Here is a 13,345-nt window from a genome sequence, read left to right on the forward strand (position 1 = left end):
ACCTCCGATGAGCAACGAAGACAGAAGGCAAAGCGTCGGTTTACGTTGGGTGTGGCTTTTTATAGAGGAACCACACCCAGCCACACCCAAGGAAGGTTGACGCATTGCGCGCCAAATCCATGCGTGCCGTTTTCCAGCGTGCGCGCTGAAAACGGCATCTCTGCTCTCCGCTCTCTGCTCCTTCTCCGAGCCTTCTCCTGCCCTGAACACGAGTCGTAAGACCCTTTCTGTATCAATGCCTGTCATTCTCTGGCCACAACGTTCCTCTCTGTCTGGCTCACAACTCGAAACTTGGGCCATGAATCCAACAAGCACTTGGCAAAAACAAATGACATCATAAATAACAATACTATACACATGAATCAAAAAGGCCTGAATCAATGTATAAACAGATCCTGAGTATTACACAATCACACATTAACATACTGGCGTGCTGGCTGCACGGGACAGGGGTGGGTTTCAAGAGTGGGAAAGTCTATGCCTGCATGTATGTGCATATAAGGCAGGTGAGGGATGGAATCATGACAGTACTCCCCTCTCAAGATCCCTCCCAAAATCTGTGGTACAGGTTTCGGTTTGTTAGGATAACAAAGATGAAAGTTCTTGATTAATCGAGCAGAATTTTGAACGTTGGAAAGAGGTTCCCATGTCCGTTCTTCGGGGCCATAACCTTTCCAATGTATTAAGTAAAACAGTTTACCTCGGACTCTCTTTGCATCTAAGATATTTTGAACCTCAAATTCAGGGACACCATCAACAAGGATGGGTGGTGGATTTTTAAGAAACCTAGTCATTGAATTACAGGGTTTGATCAACGATACATGAAATACCGGGTGAAGCTTATACCTACTGGGTAAGGTGAGTTTGACACTGACAGGATTTATTATTTTTTCTATTACAAAAGGCCCGATATATTTGGGACGTAGTTTTTTGCAAATAGTCATTCTCAAATTTTTTGTAGATAACCAAACTCTATCTCCGATTGAGTATTCTGGTGACGGTTTTCTACGTAAATCTGCTGACTCTTTTTGACTCTCTTTCGCTTGAGCTAAATGATATTGAGCCTGTTTCTGAACATGAACCAATCTAGTAATGTGTTCCTCCAGTGATGGTATGGCTGATGGGATGCTTGCTTTTTCTGGAACATTTTTAGGGTGGAAACCATAAACACAAAAGAAAGGTGACAGACTAGTGGAAGAATTGTCTAAATTATTGAAAGCGAATTCTAAAACCCACAAAATGTCTGACCACTCTCTTTCGTCTTCTGCTAAAGCACACCTAAGAAACTGTTCAATAGTTTGATTCGTCCTTTCAGTTTAACCATCAGTCTGAGGATGATAACCTGAGGACATGCGAATGTCCATGTTCAAAGTTTTTCCTAATTCTTGCCAGAAGTGAGAGATAAACTGTGGACCTCTGTCAGAAATAATTTCAGAGGGAATTCCATGTAACCTAATGATTTCTTTAGAGAAGATTTGAGTCAATTCTCTTGCAGTAGGGATGCCTTTTAATGGTATGAAATGAGCCATTCGAGAAAAGTGATCTACCACAATCAAGATAGTGTTGAACCCTTCTTTGGTCTCTGGAAGCTCCACGATAAAGTCCAGCGATATCGTGTGCCAAGGTTGAGGCGAAATTGGGAGAGGTAGCAAGAAACCACTAGGTGCTTGATGTTGTGTTTTTTGTTGGATACAAATCACACAAGTTTCTATATAATCTTTTACATCATTCAACAAGGTTGGCCACCAAAACCTTCTTTTGATTAACTGACTAGTTTTAGCAACTCCTGGATGTGCACACATAAGAGGATCATGATGTAATTGTATCACCCTTTTTTGCAGTTCTTGCGTTGGTACAACAATTTGCTCATTCAAATACAATAATCCTTCTCTAGTTTGCATTAAAGGATACAAAGTTTTCCATTCTTGAAAGGTCTTATCCTGAACTCTCAGTTTAATGTCTTCTACAATATCAGTGACCACCACTCCCACCTTGAAGCAAGTCTCAGGTAATACTGGTTGAACTTCTTGAAGAGAACTCTCCTTCTCCTCTATGGTCCCCAAACGTGATAATGCATCTGCCTTTAAATTCTCTCTTCCCGGACGATAAGTAATTACAAAATTGTAATCATTAAAAAACATTGTCCACCTTAGCTGTCTAGCAGTGAGAGCTTTCACAGAGCGTAAAAATTGTAGGTTCCTGTGGTCGGTGTAAATTGTTATTGGATGTCTTGCCCCTAACAAGTAATGGCGCCATTCTTCGAAGACTGCTTTTATGGCTAACAATTCCTTGTCAGCTATGGCATAATTCTGTTCAGTAAGGGTTAGCTTTCTTGAGTAGTAGGCGATTGGATGCATTTGACCAGTGTCTTTGTGCCTTTGAGATAAAATGCCCCCTATAGCAAACTGTGAAGCATCCGCCTCTACAATGAATGGATTAGAAGGGTCAGGGTGCATTAACACAGGTGCTGAAGTGAAATGATTTTTTAGATTTTGAAAAGCTTCTTCAGCATCAGTATTCCAATCAAATTTTGTGTTCTTCCTCAATAACTTAGTAATTGGGGTTACCAATTGCGAAAAATTACGTATAAAACGTCTATAAAAATTTGCAAACCCCAAGAAACTTTGTACTTGTTTAACTGAAGAAGGGCTGGTCCAATCTAGAACTGCCTGAATCTTCTTAGGATCCATTTCAATACCATCTGGGCTCAGGATATATCCCAAGAAATCCACTTTGGTGGTGTGGAAGACGCTCTTTTCCAGCTTTATGTACAAGGAGTTGTCAAGTAGTTTTCGAAGAATAGCTCTTACCTGTTGTACATGTTCTACGGTATTTTTAGAATAGATGAGTATGTCATCTATGTACACAATGCAACAGATATCCAAAAATTCTCTCAAAACCTCATTTATGAAAAATTGAAAAGCTGCGGGAGCATTACAAAGTCCGAATGGCATGACCTGGTATTCGTATAAACCAAATTTAGTACGAAATGCTGTCTTCCATTCGTCTCCGCTGCGGACTCTAACCAAATGATAAGCTCCCCGCAAATCTAATTTAGTGTATATTTTAGCATCTTTTAATTGGTCCAAAAGTGTCGGAATCAGAGGAAGAGGGTATCTGTTTTTGATGGTAACATTGTTTAGAGCTCTATAGTCGATGCATGTTCTCAACTCTCCCCCCTTTTTCGGAATAAAAAAGAGGGGGGAGGATACAGGAGATTTCGAATGTCGGATAAAACCGTTGGCCAGATATTCGTCTAAATATTCTCTTAGGTGCTCGTTTTCTTTTTCGGTAAGAGCATAGATTCTACTACACGGCAATGTAGCCCCCGGTACCAAATCTATCCGACAATCGAAATCCCGGTGAGGAGGTAGTGTGTTAGCCTTCTTTTTGTCAAATACATCATGGAGATCGGAATATTCTTCTGGAATTCCTTCCAGTAGGAGTATGCTCTTTGAAGTCAAGGGAAAATTATTTCCTAGGATTATCACTTGGGAGTCTGGTGTTGTTAGACAAGAAGATACACAATGATCTGAGTCAAATAACAGGGTTCTTTCCACCCAATCAATTTTGGGATTGTGTTTGACTAACCAAGGTATCCCTAAAATCAAGCGAAATTGAGGGGCGTCTATGACGTCAAATGTTATGTTCTCCTTATGTTTTTGTAAACAAGTCATTGACAGTATTTCAGTGTGGAATTGAATTATTCCCGATGATAACTCCTTACCATCCACCGCTTTAACCACTTCTGGGTGTTGGTTGGCTTTAGTTTTGAACTCTAACTTCTGCAAAAACATAGTATCTATGAAGTTGCCTGTAGCTCCGGAATCAATCAAAGCATCAACAGTCCATTCCTTCCCCTTTTCTGTTTCAGATTGCAGAGTAACTGTAATACTAAGATGATGGGAAGTAAGCTCAGGAGTTATTGAGGCCAAGCTAGATAACTCACTCGACAATCTGACCTCTTGATTAGTCGAGCCGGTTAGTTTTCCGACTGTTGTACTAGAGCCACCTCCGAATTCTTACTCTTAGGTTTATTTGGGCGAACTGGACATTCCTTGACGAAATGACCTGATTTGCCGCAATATAAACACTGATTCAATTTTCTTCTCTTGTCCTTCTCTTCCTTACTCAGGGGCCCTTTAATTGTACCTATTTGCATTGGTTCGACTCCAGAATCTAACTTTGACGAACTTTCAGGCTTAACAGTATTGTACCTTTCCTTAAAAGCGAACACTTTAACTTCTGTTTTACCTTTTTCTCCTCTGCGTTCTAAAAGTCGATGATTAAGCTTCACTACTAAATCAATAAAATCTTCGATGGTGTCTGGTGGGTCTAAGATCTGTGTGACCATATCTTTTAACTCATCTCTAAGCCCTTTGTAAAAAAGGGAAACTCTTTTTTCTTCAGGCCAGCGGGCCTCAATGACAAGTCTATTGAACTGGGAAATGTAATGTAACAAATCCGAAGACCCTTGTTTGAGATGCAACAATTCATGGTCTGCGGACTGGACAAAAACGTGCTTGGCAAATAACTTTTTCATAGTATTCTTAAAAAGTCTAAGGTTATATAAAATTGGGTCATCGCGTTCTACAATTGGCACAGACCAAAGGGCTGCATCCCCCCCTAGATATGACAAAATAAAGGCTACCTTAGAGGAATCATCTGGGAAGGCTGCTGGCTTGGCTATGAAATGCAAATGGCATTGATTTAAAAAGATCGAAAACTTATTACTATCTCCCAAAAAGCGTTCAGGAGGTGCTAAAGATACTGTAATTGGAGTAACTACCTGAATCTGAGTTGGAGCAGAGGAAGAACTGGGACCAGAATGCAAGGTCTGAAGTCCTGGCTGAAACGTGGCTGGTTTCAGAACTGGTTTATGTGTTGAGGGAAACCCCCACTGACTAGAAGCAGATTGCATATTGCTCTGAATATCTGTGATATCTCTACGAAGGGCTGCGTTTTCGGCTTGAATAGCCGTTAACACGGTTGCAATATCTTGCAAAGAACTTGCGATGGAAGGATCCATAACGTCTGGGCAAAAATATCGTCGTGGGCTTTGCCTTCTGACAAGGTTACAAGCAGCCTTACCTGTAGGTTGCCTGTAAATGATTTCGCAGAGACGTTATGGACCAACTTCCCCAAATTCTAGGCAACACCTAGTGACTGTTTTAACACACTGAGGTAATTAAATAGAAATCAGGGAGGTAGGCCGGATCGTGGACGCTACCTGCTTCCTTGATTGTCGACCTGCAAAGCAATAAGGAGAACTTTTGTAAATACTGATTTCTACTCTATCTATTTTAGTCCTAACAGGTTTTCTATGATTCTACTTGGGCTTTAGTGAGTCCTACCTGCGACTGGTCAAGATCTGGCGTCGCGTCCGTGTTGTCGTCGTGAAGGGAGGGGTTGGGCAAGGTGATGGTTAACGTAGAAGATGACTTGTTCAGCGTTTGTTCTCTGTAAGGTAAGTGTTCAAAGAAGAATGATGAGTTACTGCCTTACTAAATTGTTTGCATTATTCATAACGTCCCTTTAAACTATCTTTAACTTACTCTGACTTCTCACCATGCTGTTCTTCACCTTCACTCCCTAATATGTATCATATTAAAACAAAAGACAAAAAATGGCAAGGCAAACACAAACACAAAATATCATTAACTCTCTTTCTTTGATAATTCTCAAAGTCTCTAAATCCTTTTTCAGAAGTCTTTGTAAATTGTTCCTTTCCTTGGAATCTCTATAGAATTGGAAACTTGAATTCTTTCCAGGTAAGTCTCTAGTTCAAATATCCTCTGGTCGCTTGCTTGCGTGGGGCGCCAAATATTCAAACAAGAAGAAAAAACAGTAACTTAGCTTTAAGTCTTCTTTCCTTCTTTTCAGGGGATGCGCGCGATGAAAGCAGACCTTCAAATTCGGACGTGCAGGCCGTCGTCGTGGGAGTCCAGGAATCCCCTCCGATGAGCAACGAAGACAGAAGGCAAAGCGTCGGTTTACGTTGGGTGTGGCTTTTTATAGAGGAACCACACCCAGCCACACCCAAGGAAGGTTGACGCATTGCGCGCCAAATCCATGCGTGCCGTTTTCCAGCGTGCGCGCTGAAAACGGCATCTCTGCTCTCCGCTCTCTGCTCCTTCTCCGAGCCTTCTCCTGCCCTGAACACGAGTCGTAAGACCCTTTCTGTATCAATGCCTGTCATTCTCTGGCCACAACGTTCCTCTCTGACTGGCTCACAACTCGAAACTTGGGCCATGAATCCAACAAGCACTTGGCAAAAACAAATGACATCATAAATAACAATACTATACACATGAATCAAAAAGGCCTGAATCAATGTATAAACAGATCCTGAGTATTACACAATCACACATTAACATACTGGCGTGCTGGCTGCACGGGACAGGGGTGGGTTTCAAGAGTGGGAAAGTCTACGCCTGCATGTATGTGCATATAAGGCAGGTGAGGGATGGAATCATGACACTCTGCCGGAGTTTCGTCCAGCAGCAGGAGGTCAACCTCGTGTCTGTGGCTGCAGCATCCATTTTGTGATGCTGGGGCTCTTATAAACTATTACCAGTTAGATAAGTGTGTACATGTCTTCTCCATCCAGAAGGGTGGAATTCCTTGTGGCGGGTAGGATTCCAAAGTTTGTGACACCAAACACGACATGTTTCCATGCAGCCATTCCAAAGTTAGCATTTACATTGAGGTTATAATGCACTTAAGAGTATATGGTCTGACTGCATCACAGAACAGCATCAGAGAAGAGATTCCGAAAGCTGCGGAGGTGTCCTGCTCCTGCATGGGCACCCTCTCACACAAAACCAAGCACTCTACCTTCAGTATTGATAAGGCCTGCCAAAGGAGTGACTAATAGGTTTTTATGTTTCAGTGATTAAAGGTAGATATAGGTAATCTATATCTTAGTAAGGGGTGCATGCACCACCTTACACAGGCTGCAGTAGCAGACCTGTGGTGCCATTTTGGAAGGCTTCCCAGGGGTGGAAAAATGCATGCTTCAGCTCCTGGTAGGCCTCTGGGGTACCTATGCCCTTAGTACTTAAGGTACCATATACTTGGGACTCACAATACTTATACTAAGTTTAGAAGGTTTTGGACTTACTTTAGGTACCCACCTATGGGAGGTTCCAGAGAGCGGGTGGTTTGTCCAGTTTTGCACCAGAGCAGGGGTTGAGCACCCCTGCAACCAGTTTGAACTGGGATATGCACAGGGACACCAAGCGAGGTCCCAGCACTGTCTGAAAAGCATTCTATGAATGCGAACACCCAGTCCCAATACCCTAAAGCCTGTCTGGGAGGTGGTTACACCTCCCTGTGACAGGAAACCTATTGTCCAGGCCTACCCTGCCGGAGTTTCACCCAGCAGCAGGAGGCCAGACACGTGTCTGTGGCTGCAGCATCCATTTTGTGATGCTGGGGCTCTTTTAAACTATTACCAGTTAGGTTAGTGTGTACATGTCTTCTCCCTCTAGAAGGGTGGAATTCTACCCCCACCACCACCACTGGGAGGGGGGGGGGGGTAGGATTCCAAAGTGTTTGACACCAAACATGACATGTTTCCATGCAGCAATTCCAAAGTTAGCATTTACAGCGAAGTTATAATGCACTTAAGAATATATGGTCTGGCTGCATCACAGAACAGCATCAGAGAATAGATTCTGAACGCTGCAGGGGAGTCCTGCTCATGTACGGGCATCCTCTCACACAAAACCAAGCACTGATAAGGCCTGCCATAGGAGTGACTTATAGGTTTATATGTGTCAGTGATTAAAGGTAGATATAGGTAACCTATATCTTAGTAAGGGGTGCATGCACCACCTTACCCAGGCTGCAGTAGCTGACCTGTGGTGCCATTTTGGAAGGCTTCCCTGGGGTGGCATGGCACATGCTTCAGCCCGTGGTAGGCCTCTTGGGTACCTATGCCCTTAGTACCTAAGGTACCATATACTAGGGACTCACACGGGTAACCCAGTAACCAATCTGGAGTGTACCTAAAGTACATGCAATCAATTTATAGAGGAGCAGTTGGGTTGGGGTCCTGCATAGCATTAGCAGGGCCCCAGCCAGACTACAGTCTAAAAACAGTGAAACACCAGGAAAAAGTGGAGGTAACCATAGTAAGCAGATCTTACTCTCCTACATGGACTGTTAATGAAAATGTAGGAACATGATTGCTCTTAGATCCCTAACCACATTGATGAAAAAGGTCCATACGATTAGTGGCCTGAGTTGTATGACGATTACACCAAACATTCGAGATTTAAGAATCCTCTCTCTAACACGTTTCTGGAATGGTTGGTGTTCTCACACAGCATACTCATCTCCCCTGTTTATGTTGCAAAGGTCTGGAGAACTGATTTGAAAATATTTCCAAGTGTATTCAAAGACTGTCACAATTTCATTTTACAAGCTAGATTGAATGAGAGGCAACATATAAACAACAGAACAAAGTGTAAGCATTCAATGACACAACATATTCAGATGCTGTTTTTCATCTTTTATTTTCAGCTATGCAAAGTGCGTAGATGACAAAATCAGCCAACGCGTTTCACCCACACATGGTCTTCTTCAGGGCTGTAATGGCATACAATAATACAATATTGAGCAAACTTTAATATATTAACAAAGACTACATGTATATGTCACATAATACATGTTACAAATAAAAAACAACAAAAATTCATTGGGAGATACCAAGAGACCATAGACGAAGGGATAGAAGGAAAAGAAGAATTCAGAGTAGAGCATCACCAGTGTGGGGGAATTGAAAAGTTGTTGTCATAAAAAGCAGAGGTAGTATACAGAGGAGACAAGAGCAAAGATTAAAGAGAAGTGAGAAGGAATAGCTAGTCGTCTATCGTGACAAGAGATTAAAGAGCATAAGAGAAGTGCTCACAGCATCCAGGAGGATCAATGAGTCACCCATAAATTTGTGTCTACACCAGGCCCAGTGCTTATTGAAACAAGCATTTACAATGCAATAGGTCTCTCAATTGCAAGTTTTTGAGCTATTGGCATTGTGAATGGCAATGCCTTTTATAAAAAAATGAAAAGGCATTGTCATTTACAATACCATATAGTTCAATATTTTGCAGAGAGCGGTGTCTGTGAAGCAGGTGCCGCGCTCATAATTAAAGTAAAAAAAAAAAAAGATTGCTGTGTCCCTGAAGCGGGCGCCTCACTCATTACTAAAGTAAATAAAAAAATAATAATGAAACCGTGCGCGTTGTCCCTGAAGCGGGCACCACGCTCAACATCAAAGTGGTGTCCCTAAAGTGGGCGCCATGCTCAGCATGCAAAAACAAAAAAAGCAGCCACCATTGCCCCATCAGTGTCAATAAACAAAATAGTGCTCACCCACTAAATAAAGCCGCCTGTGTAACAAGCCAAGTAAAAGGCCCAATCGTTATGGAAGGTAACAAATGCAGACAAGGCGGGACTAACAAGCCTATTTACGAATCAGAAGCCACCATTTAAGAAGAAAAATGACACAAAGCTAATGACAAATATGGGTGGAGAGTGGTCGGGCTGCTAGTGCATACCCTAATACAGCATGCCTTGCAGAGCGAGCAGCGCATGCCGCTGCCGCTTGGCTCGACCTAAAAACACAGTGCATATGGCTCAGGCCCCTTTCTATGAAACTAGTCAAGGCATATTTGCTGCCTTAGACACACCGAAAAGGCTTCGATTTTCAATCAAATTAATTTGACTTACAAATTTCCCTTTGAGAGACATTGGGCCTGTACTCAACGGCAATTGATCCTAATCTGGAGTGCTTGAGCACTAGTATCCGATGACTGCTTGCTAATACAACTAAAAGAAAATCTCTTGCTAATTACGAATGTTCAGTCTGTTCTCACTTTATTAGGACTGGAGGTGAAAACGCTTAGCCCTTCTCAGATTACTCCTTCAAATATGGTGGAAGCGCCTAGACTACGCCGCAGAAGCAGTGCCATTAACTAGCACATATTTGAGCATTGTGAAACTTCTCCTGGGCGGCAGCCGAAACTCACAAAGTTCTTTCCATCCTAAAACTGTTACACGAAGATAGCCTCCTCCCGCGTTAATGATACATCCGTCATCATGCCGATAGAAACAGACTGCAACCAAGTTCTAATAAAGTCTTCTGAAGTAATCATTGTAGTGGCGCATCATAACAGCACTGACTAACTAATCTGTCCGAATGAAAGAGTAAGAAAATCAGGAAGATATACAAAAAAAAGGTTCTGGGTGGGGGTTAGGGGGAGGGGAGCTGCGTCACTGTTGTTTATCAAGGGACTGTCCCATTTTCGTGCTCATGTAGCCGATGCAATCAAATATACCCCATCTGACAACATACATAATGAAGGGGACCCCCAAATTGCGGTTTCTTACCTCGCACGGAGGCCATGGCGCAGAGGACGGCAGCCAGCCGTGGCCATGCCATCGCTTTCAGCACCCCCTTCCCCTCGGAGAGGAGGGCCACTCCCATGGCAGCCGAAGCAGGTGAAGCGGGGGGATGCGGAATAAAAGATCCCTGTAGAAAAATCATATGGCCGACCAAAAAATAGAAAATTACGAATAACCGAGAGTGGATAGAAACAAAATCGTTCTCCTTAGCAGCAGCGGCGTGGTCTATTACTCACCGGTGCCTACAGCCTTCCCCCCTCTCTCTCACGGCAGCTGGGGCGATGCCTCTTCCTCGTGCACGCCAGGCAAAATGACATAAATAACGGAATTATAATAAACCCCCTACTGAGGCCGTCATAAAACCAGCACCGCCTCTCCCCTACCTCCTCCACCGCTGAGGAAACAGGATACTGAATCCCGCCCCTCCAGGACTCCCTGACTTGCCTCATGGTTGCCAAGGCAATATTTCTAAAAATATTGTCGTGCTACCGTAAGGCAGGTCATGGAGTCCTCGAGAGGCGGTATCCAGAGCAGACAAATCTGATAGAGCATGAGCTTTTTCCAATGGCAGGCCTCCGTCTCGAGAGGCCTGCCAATGGAAAAAAGGGGCGTGGCTTCACGCCATACTGAAATCCCCGCTTCACAATATCTCTTCGCATGCAGCAGCGCATGCTCTGCAACGCAGGCTTCGACCTAAAAAAGGAAGGAGCGCGGTTCTAGGATTTGTTGGCTTACCAAAGAAGTATTTGGCGATGAGATGATCTTTCACATGTAGTCAAAGAAGCGGCGAGAACTGTTATTTCTAAAGAAAAAGGAGTAAGGGTATGTCAGTGAAGCAGTTCCCATACTAGCACTCAGATGCTTGGGAATCAGTCCATCAGACATACCTTAGTGGAGAATTGCAAGGCTCTCAAGTAGGTGGGGGATTCTCACTGAGTAACCCTAAAAGCGAAAGTTGGACGTCAGTTCAATAGACTAGAGATGTAACCAAAACACGAACAATATATCAAACTAAAGCAGTCCTTCATTAGTCATTGGGAACTAGGAGTGACTCAGTGGTTCATAGTAATTCCAAAAGAACTTCATGTTTTGGGAAAAACTCACATATTAGCCAGTGATGTTGTTATTGCAAACCAGTATGAGGGTTATATTCCCATAAATGTATTAGGCGTGATTACATAAAGATGAAGATGTAATGATAGTGGATCTAATGAGTCACAAGTAAATATAAAAACCGTGACCATAAGCTATTCATGCGCCAGTCTTCAAACCCAAAATAAAAAACGGGGAATTGAGCAAAAGAAGGGACTAACAGCCTTATTCATCAAGCCGAAATCGGCTCGCAAAGGGCCAGATTCTGAGAATCTGGCCCTTTGCGAGCTCTATTTTTGCATTTGGGATTCATCATCCCAAATGCAAAAATCGGTAATAGCGATGTCGCAATTTTGCGAGGAATTACATTTAAGGAATCTCTATTTGAGATTCCTTAAATGCAATTCATCATCCATTAAAATTTCGGCCCGCTATTTACCGCGAGGTCAGACCTCGTGGTAAATAGCGAAAACTTAGAAAAATGGTTTTAAAAGCATTTTTCTCAGTTGCATGTTGCACACACACATGTCCTTTGGACATGTGTGTGCGCAACACCTGTTTGAATTTGCATTTAAGGGGTGCTACAGGGTGTCCTTTGGACACCCCTGGCACCCTTTAAATCGCTATCTTATTTGCGATTAGCAAATTGCTAATCGCAAATAAGGAATACTCCCCATTCATTCCTATGGGCCTTTTGGACCATAGGAATGAATGGGGAGTTATTCCTTATTTGCGATTAGCAATTTGCTAATCGCAAATAAGGATTGTGTAGGAATCGCAAATCTTTTTGCGATTCCTACATGAATCCTGTTTTGCGAGTCTGTAATAGCGATTCCTAATGACTCGCTATTATAGACTCGCAAAACGGGTCTATGATGAATCAGGCTGTTGCTCCTTTATGGGCAGCATTCATTATCAATGATCATGGTGTTCACATTTTAGTCACGTAACAGACATGGCACGCTTCGGCCAAATGAGAAAAAAGATTCCCTGTCTGTCATGTACATGGCGGTGAGGAAAAACCATTTGTAAGTGACATGACACGCTAGCATAAGAAATAAAAGGCCAGCGGCGTCAGTACAGTAGCAGTCAGGTAGAGTGAAAGGTATTTGAATTAAAATAACCACTAGCGTTTGTTTGCGGGGCAAAAAGACAGATCGGGAGGTATTTTATGAAGATGCCCAGCAGCGTCAACTAACCGGCAATAAGACAAAGCTGGAGATGTTGGCATCAGTATGAACAGCCATGTAAGTTTAAAGGGCTGTCAAACAGAGCGGGAGGTATTTGCATGAGTGAAACCAGCACCATAAATTACCAAGCAATGGGACATGGCGGGAGAAATTATCCCCAACTGATTAAAAAAACCTCGCTGTCAGAGATGACAGGTAGTCATTATTTTTTAAATCATTTGCACATCCCAAGAGCGTCCAGTTACATGCCATTATGGAAAAAGGAGGGAAATTTGTGTGCTATAACACAATCACCCTGCACTCAGAATCACCGTCTTACCCGAATCCCACAGCAACTGCAACGTGTCAGTGGAGCTGTGTCTGGAGGGAAACATCCTTTACAACGCAACTTTTACCATGCAGTGACTTTACCACGCAACTTTTACAACGCAAACCATTACAACGCATTGCGCTGGGGGGGGGCTCTAGGATAGGGAATAAGTTTAATTTACTATCCAACACCTTCCCTAGTGTCCACAGGGACTGGAGTTGGAATAGTAAATTAAACTATTCACTATCCAGCACCCCAAAGCACTATGGCCCACATGCATCAAGCATTTTTGGAGTCGCAAACGGTGCGATTCCTTAAAATCGGCCGTTTGCGACTCCAAAAA

This window comes from Lissotriton vulgaris, chromosome 6 (assembly GCF_964263255.1).
Source record: "Lissotriton vulgaris chromosome 6, aLisVul1.2, whole genome shotgun sequence".
Classification (NCBI taxonomy): Eukaryota; Metazoa; Chordata; class Amphibia; order Caudata; family Salamandridae; genus Lissotriton; species Lissotriton vulgaris.